At 43.4% G+C, this 19741-nt stretch overlaps 1 long non-coding RNA gene across 2 annotated transcripts in view; it reads left to right on the top strand.

Moving 5' to 3' along the window:
• Positions 1 to 19741, top strand: part of LOC137504116 (uncharacterized) — a 209962-nt gene that overhangs the window by 110375 nt on the left and 79846 nt on the right. Inside the window, exon 4 of one of the 2 annotated variants that reach the window (XR_011019424.1) lies at positions 4431 to 4526. The exons of the other annotated variant lie outside the window; for it this stretch is intronic. This is a non-coding gene — a long non-coding RNA (uncharacterized lncRNA). Of the gene's footprint in view, positions 1 to 4430; positions 4527 to 19741 lie in introns of those variants that run through there. 2 annotated transcript variants of the gene reach the window in all.

The raw sequence follows: 19741 nt of genomic DNA, 5'->3' as shown, positions 1-19741 counted from the left end.
ACGTGGCACCGCAGCAGAGCAGCCGCCCGGATGTGAGCTGCATGTCCGAGTGGCAGAAATGGTTAAAGGACACATCTGAGCATTAGTTAAAAAATTAAACCTACTTACCCAGGGCTTTCTCCAGCCCCTAGCAGCTGATCTGCCCCACGCCACAGCCCCACTCTCTTGCCATTGGCTCTCGGCGCCTCGCCAGGCTGACCTCTACTGTGCCTGCGCAAGCGCCACTGTAAATCAAATCCACTTTGTCAGGAGTGTACATTCCAGCCACGTGGACTTGATTGGCAGAGGCGCTTACGCAGGCGCAGTAGAGGACAGCCTCACGAGGTCGTCCTCACCACCGGGAGGCAGCGGCAGAGAGTGAAGCTGCGGCAGGGGACAGATCAGCTACTAGGGGCTGGAGGAAGCCCCGAGTAAGTAGATTTCATTTTATTTACCAATCAAAATCAGCATTTTCCATAAAACAACAATATTTTAAAGTTTAAAGGGTACCTGAAGCCATAAAAAGGTTGAAATTGAATACTTACCGCAGTAGTGGGAAGTATCTGGATAATCCAGAGGTTGCCTCCATCCTCCTCAACCCCACTGATCCGGAGCTAGGACCTTCCAAACATGTTCAATAAGGGGGTTGCCTAATACACTGCTTAAAAAAATAAATAAAGGGAACACAAAAATAAGGCATCCTAGATCTGAATGAATGAAATATTCTTATTAAAGCTCTTGTTAAATAAATATTCTTATTAAATACTGCAGCCTGGTCAGTAATTGGTGGATGGATCGAGACATGATGTTCCAGATGTGCTCAACTGGATTCAGGTCTGGGGAGCGAGCAGGCCAGTCTATAGCATTAATGCCTTCATCTTGCAGGAACTGTTGACCCACTCCAGCCACATGAAGTCTAGCATTGTCTTGCATTAGGAGGAACCCAGGACCAACCTTACCAGCATACGGTCTCACATGAGGTCTGAGGTTCTCATCTCGGTACCTAATGGTAGTCAGGCTACCTCTGGCAAGCACATGGAGGGCTGTCTGGCTCCCCAAAAAAATGCCACCCCATACCATTACTGACCCACTGCCAAACTGGTCATGCTGGAAGATGTTGCAGGCAGCAGAACTTGGTGTTCTCTGGCAAATGCCAATCATGCTGGACGGTGTTGAGCTGTATGCACAACTACCACCTGCGGACATTGGGCCCTCATACCACCCTCATGGAGTCCGTTTCTTACTGTTTAAGCAGACACATGCACATTTATGGCCGCTGGAGGCTGCTAATTGCCTATAATTCCCACCTGTTGTCTATTCCATTTGCACTACAACATGTGAAATTGATTGTCAATCCGTGTTGCTACCTAACTGGACTTTTTGATTTCACAGAAGTGTGATTGTCTTGGAGTTACATTGTGTTCTTTAAGTGTTCCCTTTATTTTTATGAGCAGTGTATATTCACGTGGTCATGCTCCTATCCATGTACAAGCACAGATTTACTGTGCAGGTGCAAGTACAGCCCACACCTGTACAGTAGCACAGAGCTGCTTGTGCACAACCTTTTGCTTTGTGTATGTGCGGCTCTGTGCTCCTGCATGGGCATGCTCAAAAATGGAAGAGAGTGCAGCTGCAAAGAAGAAGAGCATCCCAAAAAGCAATGGTGGGATGGAGGTTCTGAGAAGCCTCTAGATCATCCAGAGACTTCACTCTACTGAGGAAAGCATCTAACTATTGTTTTTTTCCCCAGAGGTTTGCTTTAAGTATACGATATGTTGACTTTGTGCTATTTTAAAATAAATATAGGATTTAATTAATTAGCAAATCACTGAATTTTGTTTTTATTTATACATTTTATATCACTCCAAATGGGTATATATAAATATATATATATATATATATATATATATATATATATATATATATATATATATATATATATATAGTGGTTTGCAAAAGTATTCAGTTAAAGTTTTCCACATTTTGTCATATTACTGCCACAAAAATTTAAAAATTAATCAATTTTATTGGAATTCCACGTAAAAGACCAATACAAAGTGGTGTACACGTGAGAAGTGGAAAGAACATCATACATGATTCCAAACATTTTTTACAAATAAATAAGTACAAAGTGGGGTGTACGTAATTATTCAGCCCCCTTTGGTCTGAGTGCAGTCAGTTGCCCATAGACATTAGGGATAAAGTTATTGAGAAATTTAAAGCAGGCTTAGGCTACAAAAAGATTTCCAAAGCCTTCCCATCCCACGGAGCACTGTTCAAGCAATCATTCAGAAATGGAAGGAGTATGGCACAACTGTAAACCTACCAAGACAAGGCCGTCCACCTAAACTCACAGGTCGAACAAGGAGAGCGCTGATCAGAAATGCAGTCAAGAGGCCCATGGTGACTCTGGACGAGCTGCAGAGATCTACAGCTCAGGTGGGGAATCTGTCCATAGGACAAGTATTAGTCGTGTACTGCACAAAGTTGGCCTTTATGGAAGAGTGGCAAGAAGAAAGACATTGTTAACAGAAAAGCATAAGAAGGGACGTTTGCAGTTTGCCACAACTCATGTGGGGTACACAGCAAACATGTGGAAGAAGGTGCTATGGTCAGATGAGACCAAAATGGAACTTTTGGGCCAAAATGCAAAACGCTATGTGTGGCAGAAAACTAACACTACACATCACTCTGAACACACCATCCCCACTGTCAAATATGGTGGTGGTGGAAGCATCATGCTCTGGGGGTGCTTCTCTTCAGCAGAGACAGGGAAGCTGGTCAGAGTTGATGGGAAGATGGATGGAGCCAAATACAGAGCAATCTTGGAAGAAAACCTCTTTGAGTCTGCAAAACACTTGAGACTGGGGCAGAGGTTCACCTTCCAGCAGGACAACGACCCTAAACATAAAGCCAGGGCAACAATGGAATGGTTTTAAACAAAACATATCCATGTGTTAGAATGGTCCAGTCAAAGTCCAGATCTAAATCCAATTGAGAATCTGTGGCAAGATTTGAAAACTGCTGTTCACAAACGCTGTCCATCTAATCTGACTGAGCTGAAGCTGTTTTGCAAAGAAGAATGGGCAAGGATTTCAGTCTCTAGAAGTGCAAAGCTGGTAGAGACATACCCTAAAAGACTGGCAGCTGTAATTGCAGCAAAAATGGTTCTACAAAGTATTGACTAAGGGGGCTGAATAATTACGCACACCCCACTTTGCAGTTATTTTTTTTTAATGTTTGGAATCATGTATGATTTTCGTTCCACTTCTCATGTGTACACCACTTTGTATTGGTCTTTCACGTGGAATTCCAATAAAATTGAGGTTTGTGGCAGTAAGATGACAAAATGTGGAAAACTTTAAGGGGGCCGAATACTTTTGCAAACCAATATATATATATATATATATATATATATATATATATATATATATATATATATATATATACATACATATCCGCACACACATACATATCTTTGTGACCATGGGCCTGATTCACTATACGGCTGCAAACCCTGTACCATAATTTTACCTGCACTGACAATGCAAGAACACCGCTTGTTAACTCGTTAATGACTCATTAACATGTGCGTTGCTATGTTAACGGAGCGTAACATGCGTTACGATATCATCGCGCACGTTACACCATAAGCTAGGATGCCATTGATGCAGGACAACTTTACTGGCATATAGTACATCATGCGCCATATGTCCTAAATGAGTGCATTTAAGAGTAAGAACCTCTCTTATAAGTTTACTCAGCATGTACTAAAATCATTGATCTCTCCAGTGGATTGTATATCCATAGAAAACATCCACTTAGTATTGATTTGCCATATTCAATCATAATTATGATTTAGTGAAATTATTGCTTAGCACTATATGGATGGATGGATGGATAGTCATACAGGTTCATTAATTTGTCTTATGATTCTGATGACAGAATGAAAAAATAATAATAATTGTTGCATTTTACGCACATATATATGATTAATGATGTATTTTATGGATGAATGGAAGTAAGCAATTCATGATGAAATTAATATTCACAAAACAAGACAAGAATGCTAGAAGCTATAAAAGCTTATTTTTATTGCTTTTAATACGTGCATTAAAAAGGTCAAGTGTGTTGTGCAAGATATACAGTGCTAAGCTCGAGAATGCACCTGAAAAACGAGGCTCACAGACTACTGTGCATTTTATCAGCTTCCACAAATTTTGCTGAGCACCTCTTGTCTTTTTGGTGAGCCATAATAATAACTGATGGGGAAAACGATAGATTAATGAAGATAATCCATCAGAGCACGAGGTGATTTGGTATGTACTAGACATCCAAAAGGTTCAACCCAAGGCCAGGAACTAAACTGTAAATAAATCCAAATCAAAGCAAAATATATTCCTTTCCTTGGAGGTTTATCATATTTCTACTCTTTTGTTCTTTTTTTTCAGCAGTACTCTGTAAGACTCAAGATTGTTTTCAGTGCTGTAATTTAGGTTAATCCACGGTGATCTGTTCCCAATGTAGAAATGAAAATCCCAACTTCAAACAACCACATGCGCAACTAAAGCATATGAAGTATGTGTATATTATGAAGTAGAGCATGTACTACCGATGTTATTTTATTATATGTTATTTTTTAATATTTTTTTATTATGTTATTTTTTAATATTTTTTAATATTTTTATTAAATATTTCTGTGGCCCGGGTAGTGTTGGGCGAAGTTCGGGTTCTGCAGAACATCACCCTGTTCGGGTGATGTTCGAGTTCGGCCGAACACCTGATGGTGTTCGGCCAAACTGTTCAGCCATATGGCCAAACTAAGAGCGCATGGCCGAACGTTACCCGAACGTTCGGCTAGCGCTGTGATTGGCCGAACGGGTCACGTGTAGTGTTGGGCGAACCTCTAGATGTTCGAGTTCGGGCCGAACATGGCCGCGATGTTCGGGTGTTCGAGCCGAACTCCGAACATAATGGAAGTCAATGGGGACCCGAACTTTCGTGCTTTGTAAAGCCTCCTTACATGCTACATACCCCAAATTTACAGGGTATGTGCACATTGGGAGTGGGTACAAGAGGAAAAATTTTTTTGCAAAAAGAGCTTATAGTTTTTGAGAAAATCGATTTTAAAGTTTCAAAGGGACAACTGTCTTTTAAATGCGGAAAATGTCTGTTTTCTTTGCACAGGTAACATGCTTTTTGTCGGCATGCAGTCATAAATGTAATACATATAACAGGTTCCAGGAAAAGGGACCGGTAACGCTAACCCAGCAGCAGCACACGTGATGGAACAGGAGGAGGGTGGCGCAGGAGGAGAAGGCCACGCTTTGAGACACAACAACCCAGGCCTTGCATGAGGACAAGAAGCGTGCGGATAGCAATTTGCATTTTGTCGCCATGCAGTCATAAATGTAATACAGATGAGAGGTTCAATAAACAGGGACCGGAAACGCTAACCCATCACAGATGTTCATTGTTCATGTTACTTGGTTGGGGTCCGGGAGTGTTGCGTAGTCGTTTCCAATCCAGGATTGATTCATTTTAATTTGAGTCAGACGGTCTGCATTTTCTGTGGAGAGGCGGATACGCCGATCTGTGACGATGCCTCCGGCAGCACTGAAACAGCGTTCCGACATAACGCTGGCTGCCGGGCAAGCCAGCACCTCTATTGCGTACATTGCCAGTTTGTGCCAGGTGTCTAGCTTCGATACCCAATAGTTGAAGGGTGCAGATGGATTGTTCAACACAGCTATGCCATCTGACATGTAGTCCTTGACCATCTTCTCCAGGCGATCGGTGTTGGAGGTGGATCTGCACGCTTGCTGTTCTGTGTGCTGCTGCATGGGTGTCAGAAAATGTTCCCACTCCAAGGACACTGCCGATACCATTCCCTTTTGGGCACTAGCTGCGGCTTGTGTTGTTTGCTGCCCTCCTGGTCGTCCTGGGTTTGCGGAAGTCAGTCTGTCGGCGTACAACTGGCTAGAGGAGGGGGAGGATGTCAATCTCCTCTCTAAAGTCTCCACAAGGGCCTGCTGGTATTCTTCCATTTTGACCTGTCTGACTCTTTCTTCAAGCAGTTTTGGAACATTGTGTTTGTACCGTGGATCCAGAAGGGTATAAACCCAGTAATTGGTGTTGTCCAGAATGCGCACAATGCGTGGGTCGCGTTCAATGCAGTCCTAGGCCGAAGAGGTCATAGCCTAGGGTCACAAAAACCTGTTTATTTGGGCAATTTCAATAGTAGTGATGCTGACGTACATAAATCTCAGCCATGGCCGTTAGCAACGTCTGAATTTCACGAAATGTCTCATGCAGGTAGAAGACATATTGTTAGGGCCCGTTCAGATCACAAATGCGGATGGCCATGCGTGCGGAACGCGTGCGGACCGCAACGCGTACGAACGCATGGCCATCCGCGTTTGTGTGCGTTGCGTGGCTGATCCCATCACTGAAAAGTGAATGGGACAGCCACGCGTTTTAGCAAAATCTGCGTGCAGCATGCGTTCCCGGACCGCACAGGTCCGGAACGCATGCAGTGTGAACATCAGACATTGCACTCTATGCAATGTCTGATGTCGTGCGTATCGGCCACCTGCACGCATTTCCAAAACACGGCTGGAAACGCGTGCAGTGTGAACGGGCCCTTAGACTTCCAAAGATGGGGTCCCTACATCTCTGCAAACCAGAGTTACAGGGGTCCAAAATTGGTAAAATCCCCCATAGGCTTTCATTGCCTCCCTATTTCACTTTCCAAAATCTCACATCTTTTCAAAGGGCAATTGCTCAGCAATGGCAAATTTTCTAGCATTGTAGGGACCCTTAGGGGGAACATGACTGGTGAGTTTCGGGCCCCTAGGCCGAAGAGGTCATAGCCTAGGGTCACAAAAACCTGTTTATTTGGGCTATTTCAATGGTAGTGATGCTGACGTACATAAATCTCAGCCATGGCCGTTAGCAACGTCTGAATTTCACGAAATGTCTTATGCAGGTAGAAGACATATTGTTAGACTTGGATTCCAAAGATGGGGTCCCTACATCTTTGCAAACCAGAGTTACAGGGGTGCAAAATTGGTAAAATCCCCCATAGGCTTTCATTGCCTCCCTATTTCACTTTCCAAAATCTCACATCTTTTCAAAGGGCAATGGCTCAGCAGTACCAAATTTTCTAGCATTGTAGGGACTCTTAGGGGGATCATTAACTATGGCAGCTAAATAAAATACCGAGCATTGGTTGCAGGACAGAAAGTTGCCTCAGCTTTCCCACTAGACATGGCTACATGTGCTCAAGTCCTTGGCTGATCTTGATTTTTACCTTAAGTTTTTACTAAAGTTTCCTTCACACTTAAAGGACAACTGAAGTGAAAATAGTATGGAGGATGCCATATATATTACCCTTTAAACTATACCAGTTGCCTGGCAGTCCTGCTGATATGTCTGGCTGCAGTAGTGTCTGAATAGTGCCAGAAACAAGCATGCAATTAATTTGTCAGATCTGACAATAATGTCAGAAACACCTGATCTGCTGCATGCTTGTTCAGGGTCTATGGCTAAAATTATTAGAGGCACAGGATCAGCAGTATAGCCAGGCAGCTGGTATTGCTTAAGAGGAAATAAATATGGCAGCCTCCATATCCCTCTTGCTTCAGTTGTCCTTTAAGTAAAACATGCTCTAATTCAGCGGGGAGCAAGCAAATGTGTAAACAAATCCTATTGTATGCATAGGAGCCATTCACACTTTCCACTTAAAATGGAGCGGAACTGGAGTGGGAGGGGGGAGAAAAGCACATGTTTCTGCCATGTATAATTTTACTGGAGACCGCAGATGCTCACATAATCCATACAAGCCTATGGGAACAAAAAAGGAAAAAGTTTGCGCTTGTGTGGATGAATGTGTTGCTGCTAGAGGTGAGGTCGGCTCAGACCCAATGATGAAGGAGAAAATGTGTATAGTACCTCAGCGCAAAAAAGGGTGTGGAACTTGCCCCGGGCTATGCAAGCCCACTCGAGATATAAGCAGATGACAGTACAGTACCTTAATAGAGGTTACATCTAGCTGCCCAAATACTTGCTGTAATCCCAATCTCTGTATTTCAAGTAATCCCGATATCACAGCGGCGGAGGATAAGAGCAAGCTCGCTCTACCACTTCCTGTTTCCAGTCCGTCAAGCCCTACTGCCAGTAGGGTGCGTGCTGCACTGCAATGTAGTTCCGTGCGCCAATAAAATCGCACCAGTCAGCCTAAAAAAGAGATAGGCAACATATAGTGCAGAGAGTAGCGAAATTATTGGCCACCGCTTAGGAATCACTTACTAGAAGCAGAGCTTGTTTATTGCACGTAATAAAACACGTAGACTCCTCTCCCGACTCGAGTTTCGGCTGTATGCCTTCCTGAGGAAGGCATGCAGCTGAAACTCGAGTCGGGAGAGTCGGGAGATGCACCACAAGTATCAGGATGCCAGTTCCTGATGAGGCTAAAGTAATTTAGCGAAACATGTCGAGCAATTAGGCATCCGCACACCACTGACTACCGGAGACTCCTCTGCATTGGCCTGGATCCATCCATCATTGGCAAGGACGCTGCTTGAAGGGGTAATATTGACACCGTTCTTCTCATATGTGCATGAACTGTTGCCCGCTGCATATGCTACACGCTGCTTTCAAGCTTGCCATTAGCACTATCTACAATATTGCTTTGCTTTTGGGACTCAGTGGATTGTATGTTCAGCATTGTGGCCATGGGCTGTTGACTCACTTACAGGTGTCTGGGAACCCTGCAGCTACCTGCAACATTAACTGAACTCTACAGCAATTTGACACAGAGGCCTTTTTCAAATATAGGCTTGTCTTATGCTTGCATTACCACAATCTTTGCACATGCTTCAATCTTGCTTGCTTGCACAGCTTATCTGTTTTGCTATTTTCTTCGTGGAACTCCATCATATGTATATGCATCAAGCTGGAATTACATGGCTTCCCCTAAGGGCACATGACAAACTGAACTATTACTCTAACTACCGACATCTGCTATTGAGATTACCGGTGGACTCTGTGTTTGTGTTGGCTTGATCTTTACCCATTTATAAACAACCTACAATTGATTGAAGTTTTACATGGTCACAAGTCTGGGACTCTTTGCTGTAGCTGAGGTATCAGCCATCTCGATATAGGCCTAGGAGTGAGCGTTGTATCTGGACATAGGGGACTGCAGCCCCTCCTGTCTTGATCTGTCTCTGGAGTCAGTTGGGTATTTACATCCTATTTACATCCTACTATGCATTTTTGTATTGGTTTTTAAAATTCATGTATTTATGTCATTATTAATCATGTTATTAGATTAAATAAAGGTTTTTTAATTTTTTCACATGCACCCAATAGTCAATTCTTCAGTTGTAAAATTTTCTATTTAGTTTGTTGACATGGAGCATGTGAAGTAAATTTCTTTGTTTTCTGTTTTGCATTTTTCTTCTATATGCATTAAATTTGCATGTATTACTATACTGCGAATTTAATTTGGGTCCTTATCATACACCGACCACCATATTTAGTAATCCTGTATGATATACTGTACCTATCTAACCTGTACTGGGGGACATATACCTATCTAACCTATACTGGGGGGCATATACCTATCTAACTTATACTGGGGGACATATACCTATCTAACCTATACTGGGGACATATACCTATCTAACCTATACTGGGGGACATATACCTATCTAACCTATACTGGGGGGCATATACCTATCTAACTTATACTGGGGGACATATACCTATCTAACCTATACTGGGGACATATACCTATCTAACCTATACTGGGGGACATATATCTATCTAACCTATACTGGGGGACATATACCTATCTAACCTATACTGGGGGACATATACCTATCTAACTTATACTGGGGGCATATACCTATCTAATTTATACTGGGGGCATATACCAATCTAATTTATACTGGGGGCATATACCAATCTAACCTATACTGGGGAAAATATACTGGCTACTTATATTGGAGGCACCTACCTATCTAACCTATACGGGGGCACCAACCTATCTAACCTATATGGGAGCACCTACCTATCTTACCTATACTGGGGGCAACTATATGGGCAATAGAGATGTCGCAAACCTCCGATTTTCGGTTCGCGAACACTGTTCTCGAACTTCCGCGGAAGGGTCGGTTCGTGTAAAAGTTCGCGAACCGCAATAGACTTCAATGGGGAGGCGAACTTTGCAAAATAGAAAAAATTATGCTGGCCACAAAAGTGATGGAAAAGATGTTTCAAGGGGTCTTACACCTGGAGGGGGGCATGGCGGAGTGGGATACATGCCCAAAGTCCTGGGGGAAAATCTGGATTTGACGCAAAGCAGCGTTTTAAGGGCAGAAATCACATTGAATGCTAAATTGCAGGCCTAAAGTGCTTTCAAACATCTTGCATGTGTATACATCAATTAGGAAGTGTAATTAGAGTTCTGCTTCACACTGACACACCAAACTCACTGTGTAACGCACCGCAAACAGCTGTTTGTGTAGTGACGGCCGTGCTGGACTGGTGCGCAACATGGCCAGAGTGCAGGCCGTGGCAGTTTTCCAGCCCATATGGTCACCGGGCTGTGGTAGCTCAATGATAGAACAACAGTGACTGTCAAGCTGATCAAATTTGGTCTGTCCACAATGAAGCAACAACCTTATTATCTTCTTGTATGTAGGTAGGCATAAGTAGGAGTCCCAGTATAGGTAGGTAGGTAGGCATAGGTAGGAGACCCAGTATAGGTAGGTAGGCATAGGTAGGTGTCCCAGTAGTTAGCTAGGCATAGGTAGGAGTCCCAGTATAGGTAGGCAGGCATAGGTAGGTCCCCTAGTATAGGTAGGTAGGTGTCCCCGTATAGGTAAGTAGGTGCCCCAGTAGTTAGGTAGGCATAGGTAGGTGTCCCAGTATAGAAAGTTAGGCAGGGCCTGGCTGGCACAGTAATAACAATTACCAAGGTCCAGCTGCAACAGATAGGGCTGTATAATGTCAGTGTCAGTGAGCAACACACACACAAAAAAACACATCAGGAAAACAGAGCTCTCAAAAGAGCTGTTGAGGGGTGCTATTTTAGCAATAACAATCAGCCAGGAGCAAGCCAAGAGCCTAACTAATCTTTCCCTAGGAGAAAAATCTGCATCAGCTCTCCCTAGTCTGTCTAGCAGGCACACGAGTGAGTGTCATGGCCAGCAAGCCTGCCTTATGTAAGGGGGGGTGGGGCTCCAGGGCTTAGTGTAGCCTGAATGGCTACAATGTGCCTGCTGACTGTGATGTAGAGGGTCAAAGTTGACCCTCATAGTGCATTATGGGGCGAATCGAACTTCCGCAAAAGTTCGCATGATCCAGGCGAACGCGAACTCCCAAAGTTCGCCTGGAACCGTTCGCAGGCGAACCGTTCGCGGCATCTCTAATGGGCAACCTATACTCTGGGCACCTATACCAGTCTCCACGTTGGGTGTGCATTTTACGCCCTCGTCCTGGGTGCAATTTAGCCTAGAAACTGCTAGTATTTGGCTCCACCCACATCATGCTTTGGTCACGCCCATTTTTGTGCCGCTTTGTTTTGGGGTGTGGCTATCCATTTTTTTTAGAGCTTCTTTCGTGGATGGGAGCCTCAAGTTATGGACTGCTTGGGGCCACCAAAACCTTAGCTGCACCTAGGGTCAAGCAGTATATGCAGCACATCCCCTCATTGGGGATTGCCAGGATTTCCTTATTTTCAAAGGCACTTTCTGGATGGCAGAGGCACAATTCAATTGCAAGAATACTCGCACAGAAGTAGGCAGGGTGGCCTGGCATATCTTTGTATACACAGTCCCAATGCAAAAAGTGCACATGGCCCTAGGGTTTAAAATGGGATACCATGGGAAGATTGGATACCATTGGGATCCTACATATAATTAAAAATATAAAGCAAAGGAGAGAAGTGGAACTTCTTAAATTGCATTAGTGTTGCCCTTTGGCTAGGTTCACACTACACCAGATGCACAATGGGGCATTCACCGTCTGTGCAGAGCAAATACGCTGTGCCAGTCGCAGTACCCACCACTGTTATGCATCTACCTCACCGCTGCTGCCGCCTTTACAGTGAGGCATACTTTCCAAGAAACGTAAACTTCACGTCAGGTTGCACAGTTACTCTTGCATCCTCACAGCCATAGGGCTATCACTGCTTCTGTGACAGAATGTGTGACACAACAGATTGCAGTGAGTGTAAAAGGGCCCTCAACGCATATGTTATGTTGTACCCCCCTGTTAATCCAATGGATTCCGTTGCACTGCACTAACACATCAATGAGAACATACCATTGAAATATAAATGCCTTGAGCTAGAAAAGCAATTATATTGTCCAACACAATGCACCGCAATGCCCCAGTGGGAGAAGAGCTTAAATGAATACGGCAGAGAATTTAAATATTAATAATCAGGAGGGAATAACAATGATCATCTGTGCAGACCCAGACAAAACACAAAAGCAGTTTTTTTAAGTCTCGAGTCCAATCAATAGCTAATCTGAACAGATGTCCTTAATTTGGTACCCCACAATGCTTAGTTTCCAAATACAATCAGTAGTAGCCAATACACAGGTCATCATAACATATAGACTGACACCAGAGTGCCAGCATCTTATATCTGCCACAATAGTCACATTCTGTATTGGTCTACACAGCTACTGTAATAGACTCAAACCAGCAGTGTTTACTTATGGGCAGTTTCAATCAATCTCACCCTCTCCACTGTAGATATTTAATCCAATGGCTCTCTCCTAAAAGTTCAATCCTCCCTCCTAAGTCCTGAGCTTTCTCTTTCCTCTGTCTGCAGCATCTCCTTACAAACTCAAAGGTTCCCCTTTCTTTCAGTTCCTATAGGTAGTGCTCCCTCTGATGACAGCTCCAGGGATTGCAGAGTAATAGAGCTCTAGCTTTCAGCTCACATAAGCCTACAAGAACCCACTTTAGCTTAAGTGAAATTTAAAACAAATGTTTATTTCACAATCTAAAATATGCTTGCATAGATTCTTCTGTACAATAGCATCTCTCTGGAGCATTTACACTTATCCCTGTGATTTCCACGTTTTTTTGTATTTTCCATTGTGCATTTTGAAATTTTTCATTTCTGTTTTCTTTTTTGGATTGCAATTTTTCATGCACACCAATTAAGCTAATGTACATGAAACTGTATGTAATGAACATCAAATGCGCACACTTTTGACATTTTTCTGCCTTTACACTGACACTAATGTATTACATGGGGTTCACACAAGGCACACAGAAAAAATAAATTAAAAACAGATCTAAAGAATCGCACAACTATTCAATTCAACACAAAAATGCAAACTGCACATTATTTCAGTTATCTATCCCTTGTCTAGTCAATGCTCCCTCAAACAATTCAAACTGGTCTCCATGCATACATAGAATATAGGGGTTTGGAAATGTGGGTACCAGATATCCCCGATAGGATATCGGAATAATTATTCCAGGCTAGTGAAGGATCGCGTGTTACTTAAGAGTGCACACTACGCTGATAGGATTGCACGTAACTTAAGAGCACACGCTACGCTGATAGGATTGCACGTAACTTAAGAGCACACGCTACGCTGCTTGCGCACGGTAGGTTTACCACACTTTAGTGAATCAAGCTAAATATCACACACCTGTCAGACCTCTTTTACACTTGCAGGGTAAACCTGCATTGCATTACCCTATTTTACCGCTAGAGGCCACAAAAGCAATGAATGTCTATGTAGATTTTCACACTTTTTGCGATCCGACGCAAGGACGACAGTGTGTTACTGCAAGCACTGTGCTTCACGCATGGTGCTTGGGGTAATGAAAGTCTGTGGGCAATGCACTAAGTGTAAACGACAGAGCGCAGTGTGTCGCAGCGTGCATGCACGGACCCATGGGAATCCCAGTGACATACTTCCTGTCCAGCAGGGAGTATATCACTGGGCGAGGCACGGCGCTATGCATATGACCTTGTCAGTTCACTCTGCCGCAGGGTCATATGTTCGTCTTTTTTTGCATTCCAGTGGGATGCGGCAGGAGCATCACATCCCACCACAACACAAAAATCAGGTGTAAAACTGGCCTAACAAACATGCAGTAAACCTTGTCAGATTTTTGTCAGAAACATCTGATGTGCATGCTAGTTCAGGTCTATGGCTAAAAGTATAGGGCTCAAACCCACTAGAAGCCTTTTCAAAGCGCTAGTGGTTTGAAAAAGCTCTTGCTAATGCAATGCTATGGGGGATTTTTATAAAATCACATCGCTCATGTGGGATCACACCCATAGCATTACATTAGCAAGAGTTTTTCAAATCACAAAGGGCTCTATTCATAAAAAATTTGTGGCGAAAAAACTCCTGGAGGGAAAATACCACAGTGGTATTTTAGACTTCTGGGTGGTCATTCAAAAAAATGTTGGCAGCTGCGACGCAAGTGCGGAGATCTCCAGCTGAAGGCTGGAGGTAAGCTGTCGGAAGGCATGCGGAAACACTTACGCCGGCAGAGTCCCTCCGTGCACTGCTCTCTCTGGGAGGTCTGTCCCATTCACTTGTATGTAATCCGCAGGCTTCGAGGAAGCGGTATTTCCCGTCCACATACCGCTTCCTCTAATCTTTATGAATGGCCATTTTGTTACTTTTTTCTAGATAAATCTAGAAAAACACTGTAGAAGGCGGAAATGTCTCGCTCTGCTGGGGGATTGTAGATTTTCATGCGGGAACAGCCTTTATGAATGCCCACTTTGCTAAATGGTCGGGAAAGTCCGCTGTTTTGAGCGGAAAACTTGCGGAAACGGTTTATGAATAGAGCCCAAAGTGATCAGAAAAGCGCTGCTAGTGGGTTCCAGGCCTTAGAAGCAGTGGATCAACAGGGCAGCCAGGCAATGTGCACTGTCACTTCAGTTGTTCTATAATGGAAAATTTAAACCAAATACATCCAGCAGGGTAAATGTACTAAAAGAATTAAAAAAAGGTGATTTCCATGATACATCACTCACGATTATGCAAATGATCTCTGTATGCCCCATGAAAGCCAGGAACACATCCAGTACCCCTGGTGTATAGTATGCCTATAGCTTATACATTTTACAGAGCCACATCATTTCAGGGGCATAAAGAGATGATCTGCATATTCCAGAGGTGATGCCTTATGGGAAACCACAGTTGCTCACTTAAAGGAATACTGTAGGGGGGTCGGGGGAAAATGAGTTGAACTTACCCGTGGCTTGTAATGGTCCTCTGCAGACATCCTGTGCCCATGCAGCCATTTACCGATGCTCCGGCCCCGCCTCTGGCTCACTTCTGGAATTTCCGACTTTAAAGTCAGAAAACCACTGCACCTGCGTTGCCGTGTCCTCGTTCCCGCTGATGTCACCAGGAGTGTATAGCACAAGCCCAGTATGGTCTGTGCCTGCGCAATACGCTCCTGGTGACATCAGGGGAAGTGAGGACACGGCAACGCAGGCGCAGGGGTTTTCTGACTTTAAAGTCAGAAATTACAGAAGTGAACCGGAGGCGGGGCCAGAGCATCGGTGAGCGGCTGCGCGGGCACAGGATGCCTGCGGGGGACCATTAGAAGCCCCGGGTAAGTTCAACTCATTTTCCCCTGACCACCCTACAGTATCCCTTTAAAGCTGAATTATTGCAAATACCTTTTGTTCTAAGGAGGCAAAATTATATTCAGTGTTATTTTTTAGTAAAAGGGTTTTCCGTTCTCTTTCGGTCCCTTATATTTTCCTACTGGTTCTGGGTCACCGTGAGCTTTCTGGGTACTCTTCTGTGAATTTACTATTTGTCTCTACATGAAACTAATTTTGTGCAAAAAAGAGCAGAGCAGACTCATTCTCTATATCATTACAATGCCACAGTGATCAAGTAAAGAAAGTCCACAGGCCCAGGCCCAGGCCCACAGACTCACCGGAGTGCTCCAAACCCAAATGAACAGTCTATGTACAGGGTAGAAACAGCGGCAAGGCACATCCAGGATAAAACATCCTTTTATTAAATCACTTTAAAAAATCCAGTTTTCAATCAATCACAGGCAAAAATGGGAATGGGAGGGAAGACAAAGCAAGTTCAGTGGACGGCTGTTTCGCACCCACTACTGAGGTGCTTCATCAGGACAGATGAAGCACCTCTGTAGTGGGTGCGAAACAGTTGTCGACTGAACTTGCTTTGTCCTCCCTCCCTTTCTCATTTTTGCCTGTGATTGATGGAACTGGATTATTTAAAGTAATTTAATAAAAGGACATTTTATCCTGGACGTGACTAGCCGCTGTTTCTATCCTGTACATTACAATGCCACAGCTGATAGGCCATGCCCTTCCACCAAATGTAAACACACGTGCATCTATAATGATATTGTTTAAAACAAATACTTTATAACCTGCCTGATTACTTTCTTATGTCTGGTCAGTATATTCAGCTCAAAGAGAATCAAAGATAAAAAAAACTAAGAAGAGTTGATACTTTTTTGATTTTTATTTAAATAAAGTTATTACACAGGTATGGAGATTGCATTGGGCTGCAAAATTAACTTTTTTCAGGCAATGATGCAAGAAATACCTGAATCTAAGGCGGATGCCTTAAATTAATCAGGAAGTAGCCTGGTGGCGAGGCTGAGCCTGAAAAAAAAAAAAAAAAGAAGAGTTGATACTTACCTGTGACTTCCTCCAGTCCCATAAACACGTGTGAATCCCTCACTGTCTAATGCGGTCTGCCGTTCAGCCGCGATCAGCCCCAGTAACTTGCTCAGTCACGTCAATCCGAGTCTACTGCACAGCCGGGCCGGGCCGACACAGAGGCTCACAAGGCTCCGGCCTCTGAGCGGCAGGTCAGCAGGTCAGGACAGGGCGCTTTCAAATGCATTTCAATCCACAGACAGTTCAGGAAAAAAAAGGTTGTTTTTTTCCCTGTCCTAAGAGAGAGAGTAAGGGAGCAAAGATAAAAAGCTCTCCGCACAGTTCTGCACAGTGCCCTCTAAAGACTGCATTCGCTCTGCCTCTAATAAGGAGTGAAGACTAAGAATTGCAGACAGTCCCTCTATTCAGTGCACACCAGTAAGGGCGCTCAGCTGGTCTGCAAGTTCCTTTGTTATTTTAACTCTTAATCACTGGCTTCTGTCAGTGAGTCATCCAGGACTGCTGCCACACTCCCAGGATGGAGTAGTAAATCAGCCCAGTCAAGCAAGGCTGGCCAACAGAGATTGGTATTCTAAGTTGAACGGGAAAGGTATGTGGTGTGTGTGAGAGAGCAGCTCAGTGCCCCCCTTCTGAATCCTGAACCTGTGTTCTAAAAAGTCAGGGAGACAGGCTGTAAAGCCTTCTTTACTTCTCTGTACCCCCTTCCACTCCTAGTACTGATAAGGACCTGGACTTACAGGAAGGACATTGCAGGGTCCTAATGCTGCTACTAGAGTAAAAGTAGCCATACATCTATTGATGATGGGCATATTCAACCAAGAGACAAATCCCTCTCTGAACAAATCTAATTAGAGAGACATCTGTCGGCTGCACATACACAGCAGGCCGATACCCAATCAGTTTCATGCTGAAATCAATCCAGAATCATCTGAGTCCACCCCCCCCCCCCCCCCCGTGTGTTTTTATACATAACCTGTCCTGGTGCCCATCCATCTTCCACCCCTCCATTTGCGCTTCACACGTTGCTGGCATTTAGCGCCCGTGACATCACACATGTGCCACACACTATATGCTGGTGGCATGTGAGCTACAAATGGAAGAGGAAAAAGCTGAAGACGGATGGGCACTATGCAGTGAACGACACAAGACAAGGAATGTATAAATGCACACATGGGGGCACATGTATACACTTGTGGGAACTGCGGCAGGGGTTTTGCCACGTTCATCACTCCCAGCGATTTACAAAGTACATAGTATGTCACTGACTGTCCTCTGATAAGCTCACAGTCTAATCCTACCGCAGTCACAGTCTATTGTCCTACCATATTATTATTATTATTATTATTATATATTTACATAGCACTGACATCTTCTACAGTATTTTACAGAGTACATAGTCATGTCACTAACTGTCCTCAGAGAGGCTCACAATCCACTCCTACCTTAGTCACAGTCTAATGACCTACCATATTATTTTTATTATGTATTTATATAGCACTGACATCTTCTGCAGCACTGTAGAGACAGTACATAGTCATGTCACTGACTGTCCTCAGAGGGGCTCACAATATAATCCTACCTTAGTCATAATCTAATGTCCTACCATTTTATTGTTATGTATTTCTATAGCACTGACATCTTCTGCAGCACATTACAGAGTACACAGTCATGTCACTGACTGTCCTCAGAGGGGCTCACAATATAATCCTACCATAGTCATAATCTAATGTCCTACCATATTATTGTTATGTATTTCTATAGCACTGACATCTTCTGCAGCACATTACAGAGTACATAGTCATGTCACTGACTGTCCTCAGAGGAGCTCACAGTATAATTTCTACCATAGTTATAGACTAATATTTTCACTACAGGACTGTTTGGAGGAAAACCAGTGGACTTACTAGTATGTTTTGAAGATGTAAGAGAATATGAAGTGTCTGAATGAAATCTGGGGGCACCTACACCTGGCTACCTATACTGGGGACACCTATACCTGCCTACCTAAAAGCCCATAGCAACAAAAAGACTTCAAGTGATCTTTACTACTGATGATTACTGTATGCATGCCTAATTCAGTCCTATGGAGCAGCTCACTATATACACCACCCTGTAAAGAGGAACAATAACTGGGAGAGACAGGCCACAGATCCATGTCAGTGACATAGTTGTGGCTGATGGGAACGGGGGGGGGGGCGCACTTGGACAGCTCAGCCTCTGTTGGTGGTGGACCTTGTCCCGGCCCTGGGTCCGGGCATGCGCAGAAGACCCAGACTGATCCTGACTGAGGCAGTTACCGGGGCTGATCGGGGCTGAACGGCAGACTGTGGGAGGACGGCGAAGGACTCGCATGTGTTTATAGGGCTGGAGGAAGCCCCGGGTAAGAATGGATTCTTCTTATGTTTTCATCTCTGAGTCTCTTTAAAGTATTCAGAACTCCAGGTCTGGAAATATTGGTTGTATTTCACAGTTCTAAGTTAATAGCCTTTGAAATGTGGTTATGCTAAAAAATGTAATTCTTAATCTTCACAGAGCAATAAAATAATAATAAGCAATTAAAAAGTTAATTTTGAGAAAATAACAACAACATATTAAGTAGTTACATTTTTATGAAAGCTTAATGTCACTTTATGCTTTACCAATTAACGGAGTGGATTTGTTTCAAAGTTGTTTAATGTTTTGCATTGAAAGAGCAAAAGAATAACCTGAGGAAGTTTTGACAATATGTTAAACATCAACTACATTTTTTTTAAATATTAAAACTTCCATATATTTACAATGGTGTTCATAATTACAATGACTGTAACTGCTCTTTTTTATCTTTAATTATGCCGTGGGCTCCCATAGGTATTACATTCATAGCAAACATGCTCGCCTCATTGCACATAAACAGAAGATAGAGTAATTATAGAAAGGTAACAAAACAACATTTATAATGATACCATAAAGTAGTTCAAACAACTGCATATTTCTCACTAACTTTCTGTAATTAAAACTTTAGGTGATTACAACTAACAAGACACTGCTTACCATACTGCTTTTAAAAAGCTAGCTTGAGTGTTTAGGTTTTAGCACCGCTTC

Source organism: Hyperolius riggenbachi, chromosome 4, assembly GCF_040937935.1.
Source record: "Hyperolius riggenbachi isolate aHypRig1 chromosome 4, aHypRig1.pri, whole genome shotgun sequence".
NCBI classification, from domain to species: Eukaryota; Metazoa; Chordata; class Amphibia; order Anura; family Hyperoliidae; genus Hyperolius; species Hyperolius riggenbachi.
The sequence above is the reverse complement of the archived record's forward strand: the minus strand, read 5'-3'. Positions and strand labels throughout refer to the sequence as shown.